The sequence below is a fragment of the Triturus cristatus genome, chromosome 10 (assembly GCF_964204655.1).
Source record: "Triturus cristatus chromosome 10, aTriCri1.1, whole genome shotgun sequence".
Lineage (NCBI taxonomy): Eukaryota > Metazoa > Chordata > Amphibia > Caudata > Salamandridae > Triturus > Triturus cristatus.
Window position 1 is genome coordinate 846261523 of NC_140593.1, and position 15037 is coordinate 846276559.

Consider the following 15037-nt stretch of genomic DNA (forward strand, 5'->3'; position numbering starts at 1 on the left):
GCAGGAGGAAAGGAGGTGACTTGCCCAACAATGGCCATTCTGGGAATTCAGCCACCCTGGGTCTCCCAGGTGAGTGTTTCAGTCCTGCGAGCCACTCATATAAATCTCGCCTGATCGAGCCTGATCGAGCGCTGAGTGAGCGTGTTTGAATCCAAGAATCAAACACCTCTTTCTTAGAAGCAAGAATTGGCAGGCCCTCCCTTGCTTCTGGGGTGGAAGTTTATGGGGCAAGGGTCCAGGACTTGCAGAGAAGTACAAGTGCCAGAAAGTGCCTGCAGTTCTCATCAGTGCCTTTTTTCTGCTCACTGGCAGCTAGGATATCGGCTGATCCCTTCCTTGCAAGAGTGAAAAAAACAACACCTTGAGAGAAAACATGACTTTGTGTGGCTCACATAGAGAGAGAGCAGCCAAATAGCACTGCTTTGTTTCTGAAAGACGCATCAGAAATTGTTCAAATTGCTGACAGGGGAATCAGGCTCGTTGGTCTAGGGGTATGATTCTCGCTTCGGGTGCGAGAGGTCCCGGGTTCAAATCCCAGACGAGCCCATGTTGTGGAATTATTTTTAGGCTGCTTATTATATAGGACCATTTCTTCTTTTCAATGCTATAAGACGCCGTGTATGGTGAGAAAGTTCCTTTCCCTGCACGCTGTTTCCCAGTTTTGGCGTATAGAATTTCAGTGCCGGACTTCTTTGCAACTGCTTTTCTGGGGTGGACCATCAGTGTAGGAACATTAAATTCAAAGTGTTTTTCTAGCGTGATTTCAGGTTTGGTTTTAAAATCGCCTTTTGGAATAAAAGTGGTCCTCGTTCCTTTCTTCCAAAGAAAGAGATCGGGTAAGGAGGGTCCAACGTTGAGCTTCATGGACATTGTCCCTTGGTCTGTGCTTTCCAGCCCACTACATGCCAAGAAGATTGCTGCAAGAGTATCTGTTTCTGTGGTGTAGTGGTTATCACGTTCGCTTTACACGCGAAAGGTCCCTGGTTCGAGACCGGGCAAAAACAGCAGCTTATTGCTTGCATTTACTCTCTCAACTTATAGGAAAGCTGAGATAATGGAAGCTGTCTATCCCTCACCAGCGTGACGTACTGTGCTCCAGGGGCTTCAGTGACAGCTCAAAAAGAGAAGTGACGATAGTTTGCGCCATTCGTTTGCACGTCCTTTTGTACTGAAGGGTGGGCCTACTTGATGAAAGCAAGGCATGAGAGCAGAAATTGTTTTATTGTCCTCACCGAGAGCTTACACCTAGAGCAGACAAAATGTCTGAAGGATGGAGGTATTTTCATTTCTTGTTCGATGACGGCCATGGAAAAGACAGCAACCATATTGCAGAAGAGAGCAGCATGTGCAGTTGCTTGCTTTGGGTGAATCATTCACCAACTCGCTGCCAATAACCCCCGGAGCCGGTGCAAAAGGTGACTCTTGTGTGCCTCGGCTCGTTGGTCTAGGGGTATGATTCTCGCTTAGGGTGCGAGAGGTCCCGGGTTCAAATCCCGGACGAGCCCTTTTTTAGAGGTAAACATATGAATCCTACTCAAAACTGACAATGCCTGACTATTTCTCATTACACTCGGCGCATTGTTGCACAAATTATTTTGAACCTCAGAAGAAAAACGGATATCCATGCTTTTTCTGCCTTCATGCTTAGTCTGTGTGTGTCCCAGGTGATGCTTTCCCAAGCTGTACATGCTGGCATTTAGGCATCAGATATTTGTCTGTCGATGCCTGCATAAGTAAATTTTTAATACGTCTAATTGCAAGCATGTTGGCTGATATCTCTGCAGTTTTCACACTTGCTCCTCGCTTTCTGAGTGGCTGCTGATACAGCAGAATAGAAGTAGAGAGAATCCTTGAGAGGAACCTTGCTCTAACAGTAAAACACAGCAAGTTAATTTCTGTAGTGTAGTGGTCATCATGTTCGCCTAACACGCGAAAGGTCCCCGGTTCGAGACCGGGCAGAAACACTGTGCATGAGCTGCTTTTATGTGCACCCTCTAAAACCTTATTATCTCAATGCAAGCTTAAGAAGAGGCGGTCCATGAACCCAGCGAGCCGTGGGAAACTTCCTTTACTTTTCCAAGACGAAACAAAGTAATCCGCATCCATCAGTGGTCGCTCTTGTGCCTAGCTTTTTTTTTTATCATGCCATGTTGTATTGTGGGGCCTTTACACCTGTGACATTGCTGCGAACGCTGTAAGTGCAAACATTGGCAAGTGCAGACAGAAGAGTCAGACCTGTACATAGCCAGGGCAGTCAGGATGGCCGAGTGGTCTAAGGCGCCAGACTCAAGAGAGCTTGATCTTCAGTGCAACTGAGACTTCTGGTCTCCTCATGGAGGCGTGGGTTCAAATCCCACTTCTGACAGGTCTCTTTTACACCCTTAAATCGTCCTGTTTTTTTGCAGTGCATTCCCTACACACCACAATCTTTGCACGGACCTGTAACATATGACGAGAAATCCACCAACGATCAGGCTGGGCCCTCAATCACAATTCCATGTATTCCTGGAAGGGACACCTCAGGCACACCTTCCGTTAAATTTGCACTCCATCACACTAACTGCTGTGCTGGTTTCTCATTAAGCAGTTGATCCCATCTTTGTTGTGAGGCTCTCCTGCCACCTTTTGGGCGGAGAAGGCACTGTCCCTGCAACAACACAGGCAGACATGTTCAACAGGGCTTCCTGGTTATGTGGGAGGAGCAGATTGTCATTGGTCCCCCCTTGCGAATTTTAATTTACATAAGGAAGACAGAGAGGTAGCTGGGAGTAGGCAGTACACACGGACATTGAACGCTATCTTGTGATTTGCAGCCAATTCTAGATTGAGGCAGGAGGAAAGGAGGTGACTTGCCCAACAATGGCCATTCTGGGAATTCAGCCACCCTGGGTCTCCCAGGTGAGTGTTTCAGTCCTGCGAGCCACTCATATAAATCTCGCCTGATCGAGCCTCATTGAGTGCTGAGTGAGCGTGTTTGAATCCAAGAATCAAACACCTCTTTCTTAGGAGCAAGAATTGGCAGGCCCTCCCTTGCTTCTGGGGTGGAAGTTAATGGGGCAAGGGTCCAGGACTTGCAGAGAAGTACAAGTGCCAGAAAGTGCCTGCAGTTCTCATCAGTGCCTTTTTTCTTCTCACTGGCAGCTAGGATATCGGCTGATCCCTTCCTTGCAAGAGTGAAAAAAACAACACCTTGAGAGAAAACATGACTTTGTGTGGCTCACATAGAGAGAGAGCAGCCAAATAGCACTGCTTTGTTTCTGAAAGACGCATCAGAAATTGTTCAAATTGCTGACAGGGGAATCAGGCTCGTTGGTCTAGGGGTATGATTCTCGCTTCGGGTGCGAGAGGTCCCGGGTTCAAATCCCGGACGAGCCCATGTTGTGGAATTATTTTTAGGCTGCTTATTATATAGGACCGTTTCTTCTTTTCAATGCTATAAGACGCCGTGTATGGTGAGAAAGTTCCTTTCCCTGCACGCTGTTTCCCAGTTTTGGCGTATAGAATTTCAGTGCCGGACTTCTTTGCAACTGCTTTTCTGGGGTGGACCATCAGTGTAGGAACATTAAATTCAAAGTGTTTTTCTAGCGTGATTTCAGGTTTGGTTTTAAAATCGCCTTTTGGAATAAAAGTGGTCCTCGTTCCTTTCTTCCAAAGAAAGAGATCGGGTAAGGAGGGTCCAACGTTGAGCTTCATGGACATTGTCCCTTGGTCTGTGCTTTCCAGCCCACTACATGCCAAGAAGATTGCTGCAAGAGTATCTGTTTCTGTGGTGTAGTGGTTATCACGTTCGCTTTACACGCGAAAGGTCCCTGGTTCGAGACCGGGCAAAAACAGCAGCTTATTGCTTGCATTTACTCTCTCAACTTATAGGAAAGCTGAGATAATGGAAGCTGTCTATCCCTCACCAGCGTGACGTACTGTGCTCCAGGGGCTTCAGTGACAGCTCAAAAAGAGAAGTGACGATAGTTTGCGCCATTCGTTTGCACGTCCTTTTGTACTGAAGGGTGGGCCTACTTGATGAAAGCAAGGCATGAGAGCAGAAATTGTTTTATTGTCCTCACCGAGAGCTTACACCTAGAGCAGACAAAATGTCTGAAGGATGGAGGTATTTTCATTTCTTGTTCGATGACGGCCATGGAAAAGACAGCAACCATATTGCAGAAGAGAGCAGCATGTGCAGTTGCTTGCTTTGGGTGAATCATTCACCAACTCGCTGCCAATAACCCCCGGAGCCGGTGCAAAAGGTGACTCTTGTGTGCCTCGGCTCGTTGGTCTAGGGGTATGATTCTCGCTTAGGGTGCGAGAGGTCCCGGGTTCAAATCCCGGACGAGCCCTTTTTTAGAGGTAAACATACGAATCCTACTCAAAACTGACAATGCCTGACTATTTCTCATTACACTCGGCGCATTGTTGCACAAATTATTTTGAACCTCAGAAGAAAAACGGATATCCATGCTTTTTCTGCCTTCATGCTTAGTCTGTGTGTGTCCCAGGTGATGCTTTCCCAAGCTGTACTTGCTGGCATTTAGGCATCAGATATTTGTCTGTCGATGCCTGCATAAGTAAATTTTTAATACGTCTAATTGCAAGCATGTTGGCTGATATCTCTGCAGTTTTCACACTTGCTCCTCGCTTTCTGAGTGGCTGCTGATACAGCAGAATAGAAGTAGAGAGAATCCTTGAGAGGAACCTTGCTCTAACAGTAAAACACAGCAAGTTAATTTCTGTAGTGTAGTGGTCATCATGTTCGCCTAACACGCGAAAGGTCCCCGGTTCGAGACCGGGCAGAAACACTGTGCATGAGCTGCTTTTATGTGCACCCTCTAAAACCTTATTATCTCAATGCAAGCTTAAGAAGAGGCGGTCCATGAACCCAGCGAGCCGTGGGAAACTTCCTTTACTTTTCCAAGACGAAACAAAGTAATCCGCATCCATCAGTGGTCGCTCTTGTGCCTAGCTTTTTTTTTTATCATGCCATGTTGTATTGTGGGGCCTTTACACCTGTGACATTGCTGCGAACGCTGTAAGTGCAAACATTGGCAAGTGCAGACAGAAGAGTCAGACCTGTACATAGCCAGGGCTGTCAGGATGGCCGAGTGGTCTAAGGCGCCAGACTCAAGAGAGCTTGATCTTCAGTGCAACTGAGACTTCTGGTCTCCTCATGGAGGCGTGGGTTCAAATCCCACTTCTGACAGGTCTCTTTTACACCCTTAAATCGTCCTGTTTTTTTGCAGTGCATTCCCCACACACCACAATCTTTGCACGGACCTGTAACATATGACGAGAAATCCACCAACGATCAGGCTGGGCCCTCAATCACAATTCCATGTATTCCTGGAAGGGACACCTCAGGCACACCTTCCGTTAAATTTGCACTCCATCACACTAACTGCTGTGCTGGTTTCTCATTAAGCAGTTGATCCCATCTTTGTTGTGAGGCTCTCCTGCCACCTTTTGGGCGGAGAAGGCACTGTCCCTGCAACAACACAGGCAGACATGTTCAACAGGGCTTCCTGGTTATGTGGGAGGAGCAGATTGTCATTGGTCCCCCCTTGCGAATTTTAATTTACATAAGGAAGACAGAGAGGTAGCTGGGAGTAGGCAGTACACACGGACATTGAACGCTATCTTGTGATTTGCAGCCAATTCTAGATTGAGGCAGGAGGAAAGGAGGTGACTTGCCCAACAATGGCCATTCTGGGAATTCAGCCACCCTGGGTCTCCCAGGTGAGTGTTTCAGTCCTGCGAGCCACTCATATAAATCTCGCCTGATCGAGCCTCATTGAGTGCTGAGTGAGCGTGTTTGAATCCAAGAATCAAACACCTCTTTCTTAGGAGCAAGAATTGGCAGGCCCTCCCTTACTTCTGGAGTGGAAGTTAATGGGGCAAGGGTCCAGGACTTGCAGAGAAGTACAAGTGCCAGAAAGTGCCTGCAGTTCTCATCAGTGCCTTTTTTCTGCTCACTGGCAGCTAGGATATCGGCTGATCCCTTCCTTGCAAGAGTGAAAAAAACAACACCTTGAGAGAAAACATGACTTTGTGTGGCTCACATAGACAGAGAGCAGCCAAATAGCACTGCTTTGTTTCTGAAAGACGCATCAGAAATTGTTCAAATTGCTGACAGGGGAATCAGGCTCGTTGGTCTAGGGGTATGATTCTCACTTCGGGTGCGAGAGGTCCCGGGTTCAAATCCCGGACGAGCCCATGTTGTGGAATTATTTTTAGGCTGCTTATTATGTAGGACCATTTCTTCTTTTCAATGCTATAAGACGCCGTGTATGGTGAAAAAGTTCCTTTCCCTGCACGCTGTTTCCCAGTTTTGGCGTATAGAATTTCAGTGCCGGACTTCTTTGCAACTGCTTTTCTGGGGTGGACCATCAGTGTAGGAACATTAAATTCAAAGTGTTTTTCTAGCGTGATTTCAGGTATGGTTTTAAAATCGCCTTTTGGAATAAAAGTGGTCCTCGTTGCTTTCTTCCAAAGAAAGAGATCGGGTAAGGAGGGTCCAACGTTGAGCTTCATGGACATTGGCCCTTGGTCTGTGCTTTCCAGCCCACTACATGCCAAGAAGATTGCGACAAAAGTATCTGTTTCTGTGGTGTAGTGGTTATCACGTTCGCTTTACACGCGAAAGGTCCCTGGTTCGAGACTGGGCAGAAACAGCAGCTTATTGTTTGCATTTACTCTCTCAACTTATAGGAAAGCTGAGATAATGGAAGCTGTCTATCCCTCACCAGCGTGACGTACTGTGCTCCAGGGGCATCAGTGACAGCTCAAAAAGAGAAGTGACGATAGTTTGCGCCATTCGTTTGCACGTCCTTTTGTACTGAAGGGTGGGCCTACTTGATGAAAGCAAGGCATGAGAGCAGAAATTGTTTTATTGTCCTCACCGAGAGCATACACCTAGAGCAAACAAAATGTCTGAAGGATGGAGGTATTTTCATTTCTTGTTCGATGACGGCCATGGAAAAGACAGCAACCATATTGCAGAAGAGAGCAGCATGTGCAGTTGCTTGCTTTGGGTGAATCATTCACCAACTCGCTGCCAATAACCCCCGGAGCCGGTGCAAAAGGCGACTCTTGTGTGCCTCGGCTCGTTGGTCTAGGGGTATGATTCTCGCTTAGGGTGCGAGAAGTCCCGGGTTCAAATCCCGGACGAGCCCTTTTTTAGAGGTAAGCATACGAATCCTACTCAAAACTGACAATGCCTGACAATTTCTCATTACACTCGGCGCATTGTTGCACAAATTATTTTGAACCTCAGAAGAAAAACGGATATCCATGCTTTTTCTGCCTTCATGCTTAGTCTGTGTGTGTCCCAGGTGATGCTTTCCCAAGCTGTACTTGCTGGCATTTAGGCATCAGATATTTGTCTGTCGATGCCTGCATAAGTACATTTTTAATACGTCTAATTGCAAGCATGTTGGCTGATATCTCTGCAGTTTTCACACTTGCTCCTCGCTTTCTGAGTGGCTGCTGATACAGCAGAATAGAAGTAGAGAGAATCCTTGAGAGGAACCTTGCTCTAACAGTAAAACACAGCAAGTTAGTTTCTTTAGTGTAGTGGTCATCACGTTCGCCTAACACGCGAAAGGTCCCCGGTTCGAGACCGGGCAGAAACACTGTGCATGAGCTGCTTTTATGTGCACCCTCTAAAACCTTATTATCTCAATGCAAGCTTAAGAAGAGGCGGTCCATGAACCCAGCGAGCCGTGGGAAACTTCCTTTACTTTTCCAAGACGAAACAAAGTAATCCGCATCCATCAGTGGTCGCTCTTGTGCCTAGCTTTTTTTTTTATCATGCCATGTTGTATTGTGGGGCCTTTACACCTGTGACATTGCTGCGAACGCTGTAAGTGCAAACATTGGCAAGTGCATACAGAAGAGTCAGACCTGTACAGAGCCAGGGCTGTCAGGATGGCCGAGTGGTCTAAGGCGCCAGACTCAAGAGAGCTTGATCTTCAGTGCAACTGAGACTTCTGGTCTCCTCATGGAGGCATGGGTTCAAATCCCACTTCTGACAGGTCTCTTTTACACCCATAAATCGTCCTGTTTTTTGCAGTGCATTCCCCACACACCACAATCTTTGCACGGACCTGTAACATATGACGAGAAATCCACCAACGATCAGGCTGGGCCCTCAATCACAATTCCATGTATTCCTGGAAGGGACACCTCAGGCACACCTTCCGTTAAATTTGCACTCCATCACACTAACTGCTGTGCTGGTTTCTCATTAAGCAGTTGATCCCATCTTTGTTGTGAGGCTCTCCTGCCACCTTTTGGGCGGAGAAGGCACTGTCCCTGCAACAACACAGGCAGACATGTTCAACAGGGCTTCCTGGTTATGTGGGAGGAGCAGATTGTCATTGGTCCCCCCTTGCGAATTTTAATTTACATAAGGAAGACAGAGAGGTAGCTGGGAGTAGGCAGTACACACGGACATTGAACTCTATCTTGTGATTTGCAGCCAATTCTAGATTGAGGCAGGAGGAAAGGAGGTGACTTGCCCAACAATGGCCATTCTGGGAATTCAGCCACCCTGGGTCTCCCAGGTGAGTGTTTCAGTCCTGCGAGCCACTCATATAAATCTCGCCTGATCGAGCCTCATTGAGCGCTGAGTGAGCATGTTTGAATCCAAGAATCAAACCCTTCTTTCTTAGAAGCAAGAATTGGCAGGCCCTCCCTTGCTTCTGGGGTGGAAGTTTATGGGGCAAGGGTCCAGGACTTGCAGAGAAGTACAAGTGCCAGAAAGTGCCTGCAGTTCTCATCAGTGCCTTTTTTCTGCTCACTGGCAGCTAGGATATCGGCTGATCCCTTCCTTGCAAGAGTGAAAAAAACAACACCTTGAGAGAAAACATGACTTTGTGTGGCTCACATAGAGAGAGAGCAGCCAAATAGCACTGCTTTGTTTCTGAAAGACGCATCAGAAATTGTTCAAATTGCTGACAGGGGAATCAGGCTCGTTGGTCTAGGGGTATGATTCTCGCTTCGGGTGCGAGAGGTCCCGGGTTCAAATCCCGGACGAGCCCATGTTGTGGAATTATTTTTAGGCTGCTTATTATATAGGACCATTTCTTCTTTTCAATGCTATAAGACGCTGTGTATGGTGAGAAAGTTCCTTTCCCTGCACACTGTTTCCCAGTTTTGGCGTATAGAATTTCAGTGCCGGACTTCTTTGCAACTGCTTTTCTGGGGTGGACCATCAGTGTAGGAACATTAAATTCAAAGTGTTTTTCTAGCGTGATTTCAGGTTTGGTTTTAAAATCGCCTTTTGGAATAAAAGTGGTCCTCGTTCCTTTCTTCCAAAGAAAGAGATCGGGTAAGGAGGGTCCAACGTTGAGCTTCATGGACATTGTCCCTTGGTCTGTGCTTTCCAGCCCACTACATGCCAAGAAGATTGCTGCAAGAGTATCTGTTTCTGTGGTGTAGTGGTTATCACGTTCGCTTTACACGCGAAAGGTCCCTGGTTCGAGACCGGGCAAAAACAGCAGCTTATTGCTTGCATTTACTCTCTCAACTTATAGGAAAGCTGAGATAATGGAAGCTGTCTATCCCTCACCAGCGTGACGTACTGTGCTCCAGGGGCTTCAGTGACAGCTCAAAAAGAGAAGTGACGATAGTTTGCGCCATTCGTTTGCACGTCCTTTTGTACTGAAGGGTGGGCCTACTTGATGAAAGCAAGGCATGAGAGCAGAAATTGTTTTATTGTCCTCACCGAGAGCTTACACCTAGAGCAGACAAAATGTCTGAAGGATGGAGGTATTTTCATTTCTTGTTCGATGACGGCCATGGAAAAGACAGCAACCATATTGCAGAAGAGAGCAGCATGTGCAGTTGCTTGCTTTGGGTGAATCATTCACCAACTCGCTGCCAATAACCCCCGGAGCCGGTGCAAAAGGTGACTCTTGTGTGCCTCGGCTCGTTGGTCTAGGGGTATGATTCTCGCTTAGGGTGCGAGAGGTCCCGGGTTCAAATCCCGGACGAGCCCTTTTTTAGAGGTAAACATACGAATCCTACTCAAAACTGACAATGCCTGACTATTTCTCATTACACTCGGCGCATTGTTGCACAAATTATTTTGAACCTCAGAAGAAAAACGGATATCCATGCTTTTTCTGCCTTCATGCTTAGTCTGTGTGTGTCCCAGGTGATGCTTTCCCAAGCTGTACTTGCTGGCATTTAGGCATCAGATATTTGTCTGTCGATGCCTGCATAAGTAAATTTTTAATACGTCTAATTGCAAGCATGTTGGCTGATATCTCTGCAGTTTTCACACTTGCTCCTCGCTTTCTGAGTGGCTGCTGATACAGCAGAATAGAAGTAGAGAGAATCCTTGAGAGGAACCTTGCTCTAACAGTAAAACACAGCAAGTTAATTTCTGTAGTGTAGTGGTCATCACGTTCGCCTAACATGCGAAAGGTCCCCGGTTCGAGACCGGGCAGAAACACTGTGCATGAGCTGCTTTTATGTGCACCCTCTAAAACCTTATTATCTCAATGCAAGCTTAAGAAGAGGCGGTCCATGAACCCAGCGAGCCGTGGGAAACTTCCTTTACTTTTCCAAGACGAAACAAAGTAATCCGCATCCATCAGTGGTCGCTCTTGTGCCTAGCTTTTTTTTTTATCATGCCATGTTGTATTGTGGGGCCTTTACACCTGTGACATTGCTGCGAACGCTGTAAGTGCAAACATTGGCAAGTGCAGACAGAAGAGTCAGACCTGTACATAGCCAGGGCTGTCAGGATGGCCGAGTGGTCTAAGGCGCCAGACTCAAGAGAGCTTGATCTTCAGTGCAACTGAGACTTCTGGTCTCCTCATGGAGGCGTGGGTTCAAATCCCACTTCTGACAGGTCTCTTTTACACCCTTAAATCGTCCTGTTTTTTTGCAGTGCATTCCCCACACACCACAATCTTTGCACGGACCTGTAACATATGACGAGAAATCCACCAACGATCAGGCTGGGCCCTCAATCACAATTCCATGTATTCCTGGAAGGGACACCTCAGGCACACCTTCCGTTAAATTTGCACTCCATCACACTAACTGCTGTGCTGGTTTCTCATTAAGCAGTTGATCCCATCTTTGTTGTGAGGCTCTCCTGCCACCTTTTGGGCGGAGAAGGCACTGTCCCTGCAACAACACAGGCAGACATGTTCAACAGGGCTTCCTGGTTATGTGGGAGGAGCAGATTGTCATTGGTCCCCCCTTGCGAATTTTAATTTACATAAGGAAGACAGAGAGGTAGCTGGGAGTAGGCAGTACACACGGACATTGAACGCTATCTTGTGATTTGCAGCCAATTCTAGATTGAGGCAGGAGGAAAGGAGGTGACTTGCCCAACAATGGCCATTCTGGGAATTCAGCCACCCTGGGTCTCCCAGGTGAGTGTTTCAGTCCTGCGAGCCACTCATATAAATCTCGCCTGATCGAGCCTCATTGAGTGCTGAGTGAGCGTGTTTGAATCCAAGAATCAAACACCTCTTTCTTAGGAGCAAGAATTGGCAGGCCCTCCCTTGCTTCTGGGGTGGAAGTTAATGGGGCAAGGGTCCAGGACTTGCAGAGAAGTACAAGTGCCAGAAAGTGCCTGCAGTTCTCATCAGTGCCTTTTTTCTGCTCACTGGCAGCTAGGATATCGGCTGATCCCTTCCTTGCAAGAGTGAAAAAAACAACACCTTGAGAGAAAACGTGACTTTGTGTGGCTCACATAGAGAGAGAGCAGCCAAATAGCACTGCTTTGTTTCTGAAAGACGCATCAGAAATTGTTCAAATTGCTGACAGGGGAATCAGGCTCGTTGGTCTAGGGGTATGATTCTCACTTCGGGTGCGAGAGGTCCCGGGTTCAAATCCCGGACGAGCCCATGTTGTGGAATTATTTTTAGGCTGCTTATTATGTAGGACCATTTCTTCTTTTCAATGCTATAAGACGCCGTGTATGGTGAAAAAGTTCCTTTCCCTGCACGCTGTTTCCCAGTTTTGGCGTATAGAATTTCAGTGCCGGACTTCTTTGCAACTGCTTTTCTGGGGTGGACCATCAGTGTAGGAACATTAAATTCAAAGTGTTTTTCTAGCGTGATTTCAGGTATGGTTTTAAAATCGCCTTTTGGAATAAAAGTGGTCCTCGTTGCTTTCATCCAAAGAAAGAGATCGGGTAAGGAGGGTCCAACGTTGAGCTTCATGGACATTGGCCCTTGGTCTGTGCTTTCCAGCCCACTACATGCCAAGAAGATTGCGGCAAAAGTATCTGTTTCTGTGGTGTAGTGGTTATCACGTTCGCTTTACACGCGAAAGGTCCCTGGTTCGAGACTGGGCAGAAACAGCAGCTTATTGTTTGCATTTACTCTCTCAACTTATAGGAAAGCTGAGATAATGGAAGCTGTCTATCCCTCACCAGCGTGACGTACTGTGCTCCAGGGGCATCAGTGACAGCTCAAAAAGAGAAGTGACGATAGTTTGCGCCATTCGTTTGCACGTCCTTTTGTACTGAAGGGTGGGCCTACTTGATGAAAGTAAGGCATGAGAGCAGAAATTGTTTTATTGTCCTCACCGAGAGCATACACCTAGAGCAAACAAAATGTCTGAAGGATGGAGGTATTTTCATTTCTTGTTCGATGACGGCCATGGAAAAGACAGCAACCATATTGCAGAAGAGAGCAGCATGTGCAGTTGCTTGCTTTGGGTGAATCATTCACCAACTCGCTGCCAATAACCCCCGGAGCCGGTGCAAAAGGCGACTCTTGTGTGCCTCGGCTCGTTGGTCTAGGGGTATGATTCTCGCTTAGGGTGCGAGAGGTCCCGGGTTCAAATCCCGGACGAGCCCTTTTTTAGAGGTAAGCATACGAATCCTACTCAAAACTGACAATGCCTGACAATTTCTCATTACACTCGGCGCATTGTTGCACAAATTATTTTGAACCTAAGAAGAAAAACGGATATCCATGCTTTTTCTGCCTTCATGCTTAGTCTGTGTGTGTCCCAGGTGATGCTTTCCCAAGCTGTACTTGCTGGCATTTAGGCATCAGATATTTGTCTGTCGATGCCTGCATAAGTACATTTTTAATACGTCTAATTGCAAGCATGTTGGCTGATATCTCTGCAGTTTTCACACTTGCTCCTCGCTTTCTGAGTGGCTGCTGATACAGCAGAATAGAAGTAGAGAGAATCCTTGAGAGGAACCTTGCTCTAACAGTAAAACACAGCAAGTTAGTTTCTGTAGTGTAGTGGTCATCACGTTCGCCTAACACGCGAAAGGTCCCCGGTTTGAGACCGGGCAGAAACACTGTGCATGAGCTGCTTTTATGTGCACCCTCTAAAACCTTATTATCTCAATGCAAGCTTAAGAAGAGGCGGTCCATGAACCCAGCGAGCCGTGGGAAACTTCCTTTACTTTTCCAAGACGAAACAAAGTAATCCGCATCCATCAGTGGTCGCTCTTGTGCCTAGCTTTTTTTTTTATCATGCCATGTTGTATTGTGGGGCCTTTACACCTGTGACATTGCTGCGAACGCTGTAAGTGCAAACATTGGCAAGTGCAGACAGAAGAGTCAGACCTGTACATAGCCAGGGCTGTCAGGATGGCCGAGTGGTCTAAGGCGCCAGACTCAAGAGAGCTTGATCTTCAGTGCAACTGAGACTTCTGGTCTCCTCATGGAGGCGTGGGTTCAAATCCCACTTCTGACAGGTCTCTTTTACACCCATAAATCGTCCTGTTTTTTGCAGTGCATTCCCCACACACCACAATCTTTGCACGGACCTGTAACATATGACGAGAAATCCACCAACGATCAGGCTGGGCCCTCAATCACAATTCCATGTATTCCTGGAAGGGACACCTCAGGCACACCTTCCGTTAAATTTGCACTCCATCACACTAACTGCTGTGCTGGTTTCTCATTAAGCAGTTGATCCCATCTTTGTTGTGAGGCTCTCCTGCCACCTTTTGGGCGGAGAAGGCACTGTCCCTGCAACAACACAGGCAGACATGTTCAACAGGGCTTCCTGGTTATGTGGGAGGAGCAGATTGTCATTGGTCCCCCCTTGCGAATTTTAATTTACATAAGGAAGACAGAGAGGTAGCTGGGAGTAGGCAGTACACACGGATATTGAACTCTATCTTGTGATTTGCAGCCAATTCTAGATTGAGGCAGGAGGAAAGGAGGTGACTTGCCCAACAATGGCCATTCTGGGAATTCAGCCACCCTGGGTCTCCCAGGTGAGTGTTTCAGTCCTGCGAGCCACTCATATAAATCTCGCCTGATCGAGCCTGATCGAGCGCTGAGTGAGCGTGTTTGAATCCAAGAATCAAACACCTCTTTCTTAGGAGCAAGAATTGGCAGGCCCTCCCTTGCTTCTGGGGTGGAAGTTTATGGGGCAAGGGTCCAGGACTTGCAGAGAAGTACAAGTGCCAGAAAGTGCCTGCAGTTCTCATCAGTGCCTTTTTTCTGCTCACTGGCAGCTAGGATATCGGCTGATCCCTTCCTTGCAAGAGTGAAAAAAACAACACCTTGAGAGAAAACATGACTTTGTGTGGCTCACATAGAGAGAGAGCAGCCAAATAGCACTGCTTTGTTTCTGAAAGACGCATCAGAAATTGTTCAAATTGCTGACAGGGGAATCAGGCTCGTTGGTCTAGGGGTATGATTCTCGCTTCGGGTGCGAGAGGTCCCGGGTTCAAATCCCAGACGAGCCCATGTTGTGGAATTATTTTTAGGCTGCTTATTATATAGGACCATTTCTTCTTTTCAATGCTATAAGACGCCGTGTATGGTGAGAAAGTTCCTTTCCCTGCACGCTGTTTCCCAGTTTTGGCGTATAGAATTTCAGTGCCGGACTTCTTTGCAACTGCTTTTCTGGGGTGGACCATCAGTGTAGGAACATTAAATTCAAAGTGTTTTTCTAGCGTGATTTCAGGTTTGGTTTTAAAATCGCCTTTTGGAATAAAAGTGGTCCTCGTTCCTTTCTTCCAAAGAAAGAGATCGGGTAAGGAGGGTCCAACGTTGAGCTTCATGGACATTGGCCCTTGGTCTGTGCTTTCCAG

General features: G+C 47.1%; 15 non-coding genes across 15 annotated transcripts; all 15 read left to right on the forward strand.

The window, feature by feature from the left end:
- Positions 1 to 1433: 1433 nt before the first annotated feature.
- Positions 1434 to 1505, forward strand: TRNAP-AGG (transfer RNA proline (anticodon AGG)). Its single transcript has one exon. It is a non-coding gene; the product is annotated as a tRNA-Pro (tRNA).
- Positions 1506 to 2253: 748 nt separating this feature from the next.
- Positions 2254 to 2365, forward strand: TRNAL-CAA (transfer RNA leucine (anticodon CAA)). Its single transcript has 2 exons — positions 2254 to 2291; positions 2320 to 2365. It is a non-coding gene; the product is annotated as a tRNA-Leu (tRNA).
- A 938-nt stretch (positions 2366 to 3303) lies between these two features.
- On the forward strand, positions 3304 to 3375 carry TRNAP-CGG (transfer RNA proline (anticodon CGG)). The gene has a single exon. It is a non-coding gene; the product is annotated as a tRNA-Pro (tRNA).
- Positions 3376 to 4262: 887 nt separating this feature from the next.
- TRNAP-AGG (transfer RNA proline (anticodon AGG)) lies at positions 4263 to 4334 on the forward strand. Its single transcript has one exon. It is a non-coding gene; the product is annotated as a tRNA-Pro (tRNA).
- A 748-nt stretch (positions 4335 to 5082) lies between these two features.
- TRNAL-CAA (transfer RNA leucine (anticodon CAA)) lies at positions 5083 to 5194 on the forward strand. Its single transcript has 2 exons — positions 5083 to 5120; positions 5149 to 5194. It is a non-coding gene; the product is annotated as a tRNA-Leu (tRNA).
- A 938-nt stretch (positions 5195 to 6132) lies between these two features.
- Positions 6133 to 6204, forward strand: TRNAP-CGG (transfer RNA proline (anticodon CGG)). The gene has a single exon. It is a non-coding gene; the product is annotated as a tRNA-Pro (tRNA).
- A 385-nt stretch (positions 6205 to 6589) lies between these two features.
- On the forward strand, positions 6590 to 6662 carry TRNAV-UAC (transfer RNA valine (anticodon UAC)). The gene has a single exon. It is a non-coding gene; the product is annotated as a tRNA-Val (tRNA).
- Positions 6663 to 8960: 2298 nt separating this feature from the next.
- Positions 8961 to 9032, forward strand: TRNAP-CGG (transfer RNA proline (anticodon CGG)). Its single transcript has one exon. It is a non-coding gene; the product is annotated as a tRNA-Pro (tRNA).
- Positions 9033 to 9919: 887 nt separating this feature from the next.
- On the forward strand, positions 9920 to 9991 carry TRNAP-AGG (transfer RNA proline (anticodon AGG)). Its single transcript has one exon. It is a non-coding gene; the product is annotated as a tRNA-Pro (tRNA).
- A 748-nt stretch (positions 9992 to 10739) lies between these two features.
- On the forward strand, positions 10740 to 10851 carry TRNAL-CAA (transfer RNA leucine (anticodon CAA)). Its single transcript has 2 exons — positions 10740 to 10777; positions 10806 to 10851. It is a non-coding gene; the product is annotated as a tRNA-Leu (tRNA).
- A 938-nt stretch (positions 10852 to 11789) lies between these two features.
- On the forward strand, positions 11790 to 11861 carry TRNAP-CGG (transfer RNA proline (anticodon CGG)). The gene has a single exon. It is a non-coding gene; the product is annotated as a tRNA-Pro (tRNA).
- A 385-nt stretch (positions 11862 to 12246) lies between these two features.
- TRNAV-UAC (transfer RNA valine (anticodon UAC)) lies at positions 12247 to 12319 on the forward strand. The gene has a single exon. It is a non-coding gene; the product is annotated as a tRNA-Val (tRNA).
- A 429-nt stretch (positions 12320 to 12748) lies between these two features.
- Positions 12749 to 12820, forward strand: TRNAP-AGG (transfer RNA proline (anticodon AGG)). Its single transcript has one exon. It is a non-coding gene; the product is annotated as a tRNA-Pro (tRNA).
- A 386-nt stretch (positions 12821 to 13206) lies between these two features.
- TRNAV-AAC (transfer RNA valine (anticodon AAC)) lies at positions 13207 to 13279 on the forward strand. The gene has a single exon. It is a non-coding gene; the product is annotated as a tRNA-Val (tRNA).
- A 289-nt stretch (positions 13280 to 13568) lies between these two features.
- TRNAL-CAA (transfer RNA leucine (anticodon CAA)) lies at positions 13569 to 13680 on the forward strand. Its single transcript has 2 exons — positions 13569 to 13606; positions 13635 to 13680. It is a non-coding gene; the product is annotated as a tRNA-Leu (tRNA).
- The last annotated feature ends 1357 nt before the right edge of the window (positions 13681 to 15037 follow it).